We start from the raw sequence: 7,613 nt of genomic DNA, 5'->3' as shown, positions 1-7,613 counted from the left end.
CCAGAAATTATTTTCTTGTAAAGAGCAAAACCGACAAATGACTGCTAATAAAATTATATACTAATTAAATTATTAGTAATTATGTAATGTTATAATAACATTATATGTAAAATAAGGCATCCACAATCCCCTGTATCAGCTGAAACACAGTATCTTTAGCATCGACTGATAGAAAACAAAAAAAAAACCTCTAATAATACAATAACCAATTTTTACCATTATATTGTACATTCCCTGCTAAAACATAATTAATTAGCTGCAATATGTAAATAAACATATAAAATCAGTCAAGTACGGATGTGTAGAACTCATAATGCTTCTGATATGCTGTAGGTAGCTGCATTTTATTTCACAATTCTGTGTGAGAGAACCTGTTTTTAATAGAGGATAATATGTAGTGAAAATGCAAGCTTATTTTCTTTTTCATCCAAGCTTCAAAAAGCTATAAATTACCAATCTAATTACCAATCTAGTTTCTAAAAGCATCCAAAATCCAGTATATTTATGAGCATGTGTTTCTGTTCATTTACATGGTGTATGTGCTCTTAAAAGAGGCTTTCTTACAGGTTTGCGTGTGAGCAGAAGTGCACAGCCCATAACTGTGGGGTAGACCCACTGGTTATTAAGAGTTAAGGAAGGGTGGGCAGTCATCCATAGGCCTTGCTCTATTTATAGCCTCTAGACTGTGTGAAAGTACTCAGAACTCGTACAGAGCTGCCAAAATCCCTGAACTTGTGCATGTGTGCGTGTGTGTGCGCGTGTTTTGCATGCATCTTTATACATGTGACAAAGTATTAAACCATGTCTGGCTTAAAGAAAGAAATATTGGCACATTTAGGGTAAATAACCGAGGCTCTGTTAAACTGAGTGGAAATCTGTGTGTGTTCCCAGATCTCAAATAACTGTGCTGTGATTTCATATGCACAAGGCCTCAGAAAAAGCATGGCTTGCTTTGCTTTAGGGAAGGGTGGAAGCCACAGTGAACAATCATAGAAACCTGCGATTTCACTCCAAATACACACACACATACTCACATTAAAAAATATGGGTGAATGAAACCTATTTCAGTATTGTGGTGGGACCGAACTGTTAACCATCAGACCAGTATGTTGAATTTACAAGCTATTGTGGTCAAATGCCTGAGCAATTATGACTGTTAATGAAAGATATTAGCTTGCTGCTTAGCCTGCAGACACGCACACAAGGAGACGTATGCAGACATCGACATATACGCACATTCATATTGTATGTATAGCTGTGCATGCAGTCTTTCGCAAAGATACAGACGGGGCAGCCAAGAATAAGATACTGTGGGTCAAAGGGTTGGCAGGGCGTCCACATGCTCGCTGGATCAGTTTGCGCTTGCAGAGTTCAGTAAAGCTTCCAGCACACACAGACAATCTCACTGCACATACAATATACAGTCCATTTGTCATATTGACGGTTTTACAAAGCCTTAGGCAGCTGGAATGAATTCTGGCACTGGTGGCTGGGGATTGTGGATTAAAGCTCAGACCCCTTTTATTTCAAATATTTACTTTGTACGTCACACCACATACATCATATGCACACATTCTCTCTTACCTTCAATTTGTATGCACTGAAAAAAATAGGTGTTTGTAGAATGTCAGAAAAAGGGCAACAGTTTGCATTTAATTTTTTTGTTTTTAGCCGAATCCATTCATGTCATTGGGTAAATGTTTAGGCTGAATGTAGAATGCCATGCTGTCTTGACTTAAAATTGTTACATACCTATTTCGAAGTGCGTCCAAGAAGAAGCTGTTTTTCTCTTTATTTAAATGGATTTGGTTTTTTAATATTAAATGCTTCATCTCAGGTTTTCTATGTACACATTGTAATTAGCAATGTAAGCATACTGTAAAAAGAAAGTGTTTATTATAATAATAAAAAGAAAAATGAAATTCACCACAAAAATAAAGAAAATGTCAATATCATTATATTAGTTAACTAAAATCTGCTTTGGAGTACAAGGTGCTTGCTTTCTTAAACTACTATGACAATATATTATATTAATTAAATAATTATAAAATTGTTAATACCCAAGTGGTCACCATGAATTTCATGTATTGGCCTAAAACCTCTGCAATCAGTGATGTACACCAATAATGATTTACTTTTTATTACATAATAATGATATGTATGATTACTGAAATAAACTTAATAGAAAATACAGTTTGTACAGTATAAAAACCATTATGCCTATGGAGAGTCCTTACAATGATAACTGAGTGACAAGACGTGTGTGTGTGTGTGTGTGTGTGTGTACCTGTTTTTCTATGCAGGTGGGGACTTAGACCTGAATACACACAGGCTCATGGGGACTCGTGTCACGGTGGGGACCTAAATTGAGGTCCCCACGGGTAAACAAGCTAATAAATCACACAGAATTAAGTTTTTTGAAAATCTAAAAATTAAGAAAGTTTCCTGTAAGGGGTAGGTTTAGGTGTAGGGTTGGTGTAGGGCAATAGAATATACGGTCTGTACAGTAGAAAAAGCATTACACCTATGGAGTCCCCACAAGGATAGCAAACCAGACATGTATGTGTGTGTGTGTGCGTGTACGTTTTTGTGACAAATGAGGTCATAAATTTGTATAATGACACAGGTATGACATGTAGTACAAGGTGAAGGTGACTTTTCAGGACATTGGCCCATGTCCCCACTTTTCAAAACGCTTATAAATCATACAGAGTGAGTTTTTTGGGGGGAAAGTTGAAATGCACAGTCTCCTGTGAGGGCTAAGTTTAGGTGTAGGGAAATAGCACATACAGTTAGTACAGTATAAAAACCATTACGCCTATGGGAAGTCCCCACTTTTCACAAAAACAAACATGTTGGTGTGTGTGTGTGTGTGTGTGTAAAATGCACTGCATTCATATAGGGTCCCCTATCAAAGCAAAATCATAAGGATTTATTTGGCTATTATCTAAAGTGTATTTCCAAACTTTTGTAGGACATGTACATCTTAAAACATTTCATCATGACACAACACAGTAACTTGCTTACCATGACAATAAAATGAACAATAAATAAAACTGGTAAAGCTTAAAGAACACAACCATATTAATAAATCATGTCCAAGAGCATTCTGGGAAAAGGGAATTTCGGACTGAACCACAAAACCATTTTTCTTAGTAGCCAATTTGAACTAAAAAATTCCAGTTGACCTGCTGTGCATGATAATTTGACTTGAAAAACCATAGTGCAAGTTCCAGATTAGTATTTGAACTAAAAAAAAATGACAGGTATTTTTTTCAGAATTATTTGCGTATCTAAGATTTTTTTCTTACTGTACAGACAGTGACACATACAAAAAACATATCTCTCACTGCTCACAGACATACAGCAGGAAGAGGTACATATAGTCTATATACACACACACACACACACACACAGTTTCATCTCCCACACGTCTGACAGGCCTTACATGTTTGGCCTACCCATTTGTTTGCACTCCAAAGTGTTTGTTTGATATTGACAGCACTGTGCTGACTATCATACTTGGCAGCGGTAACCAGGATTGTGTTTCAGTGTTCGAGTCCAACGTGTGTGCTTGTGTGTCTGCAAGGGTGCAGATAGCATTTTGCATTCTTCTATATGCATTTTCAAATGTTTGCAAATTTTCCCCACTTGTATTTCACTAATACTTCTTTCTAGGCTTCTGCAGTGACTTCAGTAAAATCATAGAGAGAATGGATGGGTGCTAATTTCATTTCAAAGGTGTTGGTGGATGGCCATTGACACACTAAGGCAAACACTATTCTAGCCTGTGAGCTGAGCTGCAGTCATGGTTATTTAAAACTGTAAAGTGGAACTTGATGACAGGACTAGCCTGGGCTCTGTAAAATACAATACTTGCTTACACCGCTTGCACTCTAATGCGCCTGCTATTGAAACTCTTGCTGACAGAGCTAGCACGATAACTTCCGCAGTGTCTGCATACAGGCCCCAAAACTGTCTAAAACAGATTATTATTTGCAGATTTAGGAGGTAGTAATTGGTCATTTTCTCTTTTTAGATGGAAATGTTCTCTTTATTGTCTGTGGTAGATGGTGTCAGGCAGCTGGCCAGTGCTTGCAGTCAGGGTACTTATTTGTTTATTTGCCCATTAAACTCCACCACAGCTATCTTGTTGTAGCAGCTGTCCTGTCAGGGGATGATGAGCCATGGAGAGGCTACAGGTGCCCCCCACCAGCACCGTCAAGACTCGGTTTGCCCATGCTGGGCTGGAAAGCAGCTGAAGTATTCCAGGACCTGACAAGAACAAAAATAACTGGATGACACGACGCTCATTTTTCTCATTCTATCTATTCATTTTATTTCTATTAATCCACTGAAAATGTAATTCATATATGCAACGACTTGTATGCACCTCTTCTATGGCATTGTTCCCAACAATATTTGACTTGTCCAATTGTTCATGATTTAAAGTATGTTTTACTCATAATTTCTGTCTGATAAAATATTTCAGTCAGAGCTTGATGTAACCAGAAAAAAACAATATTCATTCTAAAAATGGTCATGGTGTTATAAAATTTCATACATGACTTTGTGATCAAAAAGTCACATTTTTAAAATTAGGTGTCCTCATACTGTATATTAAGGTTTTCCAAAACACAACCACGGTTCTTCAAAGAAAAAATCAGTTGGTGAGGGATTGAATTAAAATAAGAATTATCTTGAGTATATTAATTTTCAGTTCATTTTAATTATTATTTTGTCTAAATCATTTAAAGTCATCTTGAGGCCCCCTTGAAAGTTTGCTTAGGCCCCGTAGGGGGTTGAGAACCACTGTTTGATGAGCATACTTTAAAAATGTTGAATTAAAATTACCTTTTGGTATTTTTGGTGCCTTTTTGATGTCAGAGTTATTCAACTGTCCTGATGTCATTATACATCTTACTATTATTTCATTTAAAAAATGTTTTTTACTTCTTTTCACTACTTATTAATATTCAAAACACTTTATCTGCCAAAACAAACCCATTAAAACAAAATAGGAAATGATCTCATAGAGTCATTAATAGAGTCTGCAAGACTTGAACTGTATGTGGCCTATGAGTGAGACATACAAAATGTGCAGTGTTTAGGGGTCCCCAGGACAGGTTTGAGAAGCACTGACCAATAAAGGCCCTCATGATCATGTGTCATGGTCAATAAGTCACTTAAAATGTTAGATTTACCTTTTACTTCGTCACATTTAAACTATTCCCTCCCTTTCCAACTTTCATAGCTTATATGTCAGTGACTTAGTTCCCTACATAAATAAAAATGCATAAATTCCAGCCATTTGTATGTTTTTGTATGTTGTAGACATTCAAGCAAGTCTGTTCTGGATTTTCATAAACTTTTTTTGACAACTAAATGCCAAGTAACTTACCAAACTATGTTTTGTAGTACAAAATTAACTTGGAGGTCATATAATGCAAGTTTTTGCCTTATTTATCTTAACTTCGATGGACAACACCACATCGGCAAAACTTCTGATCTTGGGTTTGTTTAGAGAATGAGAAAGAGATAAAAATGCAAATACCCATATGGAAAATTCATATACAGCCTGTGACGATCACACACATGCATAAGTAGGCCTACATAGATCGTCTGATAAACAGTGAAGAAACCATTAGATCAAAGGAAAATCCTGCTGAAGGGAGGGAAAGGAATAGAAGAGAATTGTTTAGGGGCACGTGTGGTTTTATGTTCATTTCTGGGTATAGAATGTGTGTCAGAGCAATGGAAAATATTTACAAAGCGGAAGAGATGAAGAGGAAGTGCATTTACATTTGAAAGTATAGTTCCTACTGTCCCTATTTGCATGATTCTATAACCTGAGCTAAAGCAGCACACTTTGTGATCAGTGGTTTCACTTTTCATCCAAAGATGGTTCACAGCCTGAGAGGGGGAACTAAACCAGAACCAGCTAAGCTTTAACCTGACGAATGACTACCTTGAGACCAAAGTAAAGTAAAGTAAACCAAACAGTTGTGCATATGCCTCAACGTGAAACTTCCCTCATGTGTAGAGACCCAAAGACAAAAATTCTGTTCCTCACTGAGTCACACAAACAGCTTTATTTCCTCTTTTTATTGAAGAGGTCACTGGTTGGAACAGAAAAGGGAAGTGGATCTGATGGACAGTCCCAGATTGTTTGACCAGCAGCTTCGTTTGGTAGTTTATCGGGTTGCTCGCTGGCATTTGTTTCACTAGAAACCTCACGCTATGACTTGTGTGCGCCATCTGGTGCTTATATTAGGCATTTTATTACTGCACATACACAAACAGTCTAAATCAGGGTTATGACAGATAACCAAAACCATTAAAAAACGTTGTCACTTGAAATACTATCAATTTTAACCACAATATTTTTTTATAATCCTAAATATTACTAAATAGCCTAATATTGTGCATATTATTTCAGTTTTCATTTTCATTTAGTTTAACTTAATGTGCTAAAATAGCTAAAACTATATAGACATTATAAAAACAAATAAAAATGAAAAGTTAAAAAGAACATAAAATAAAAACTACAACCCGAATTCCGGAAATGTTGGGACGTTTTTTTAAATTTGAATAAAATGAAAACTAAAAGAATTTCAAATCACATGAGCCAATATTTTATTCACAATAGAACATTGAAAACATACAAATGTTTGAACGGAGACATTTTACAATTTTATGCACAAAATGAGCTCATTTCAAATTTGATGCCTGCTACAGGTCTCAAAATAGTTGAGACGGGGGCATGTTTACCAGGGTGTAGCGTCTCCTTTTCTTTTCAAAACAGTTTGAAGACGTCTGGGCATCAAGGTTATGAGTTTCTGGAGTTTTGGTGTTGGAATTTGGTCCCATTCTTGCCTGATATAGGTTTCTAGCTGCTGAAGAGTTCATGGTCGTCTTTGACATATTTTTCGTTTAATGATGCACCAAATGTTCTCTATAGGTGAAAGATCTGGACTGCAGGCAGGCCAATTCAGCACCCGGACTTTTCCAGGTGCTGAAAGAGGTTATTATGTGAGTATAGGAGAGCATAAGTCTAAGTGGATGTCCATGACAAGCGGAGTCCCATAAGACTCAATTCTTACACCTCTCTTGTTTAGCCTGTATATTTCCCACTAAGTCAAATAATGAGAAAGAACCAAATTTCCTATCACAGCTATGCTGATGATACCCAGATTTACCTAGCCTTATCTCCAACCGACTATAGCCCCATTGACACCCTCTGCCAATGCATTGATGAAATTAACATTTGGATGTGCCAGAACTTTCTTCAGTTAAACAAGGAGAAAACGGAGTCATTGCATTTGGAAACAAAGATGAAGTTCTCAAGGTGAATGCATACCTTTACTCTAGGGGTCAAACAACAAAAAATCAAGTCAAAAATCTTGAGGTGATTCTGGAGACAGACCTTAGTTTTAGTAGTCATGTCAGACCAGTAACTAATTCAGCATACTATCATCTCAAAAACATTGCAAGAATTAGATGTTTTGTTTCCAGTCAAGACTTGGAGAAACTTGTTCATGCCTTTATCACCAGCAGGGTGGATTACTGTAATGGTCTCCTCACCGGCCTTCCAAAGAAGACCATTAGACAGC

This window comes from Barbus barbus, assembly GCF_936440315.1.
Source record: "Barbus barbus genome assembly, chromosome: 3".
Classification (NCBI taxonomy): Eukaryota; Metazoa; Chordata; class Actinopteri; order Cypriniformes; family Cyprinidae; genus Barbus; species Barbus barbus.
Note: the sequence above shows the minus strand (reverse complement) of the source record.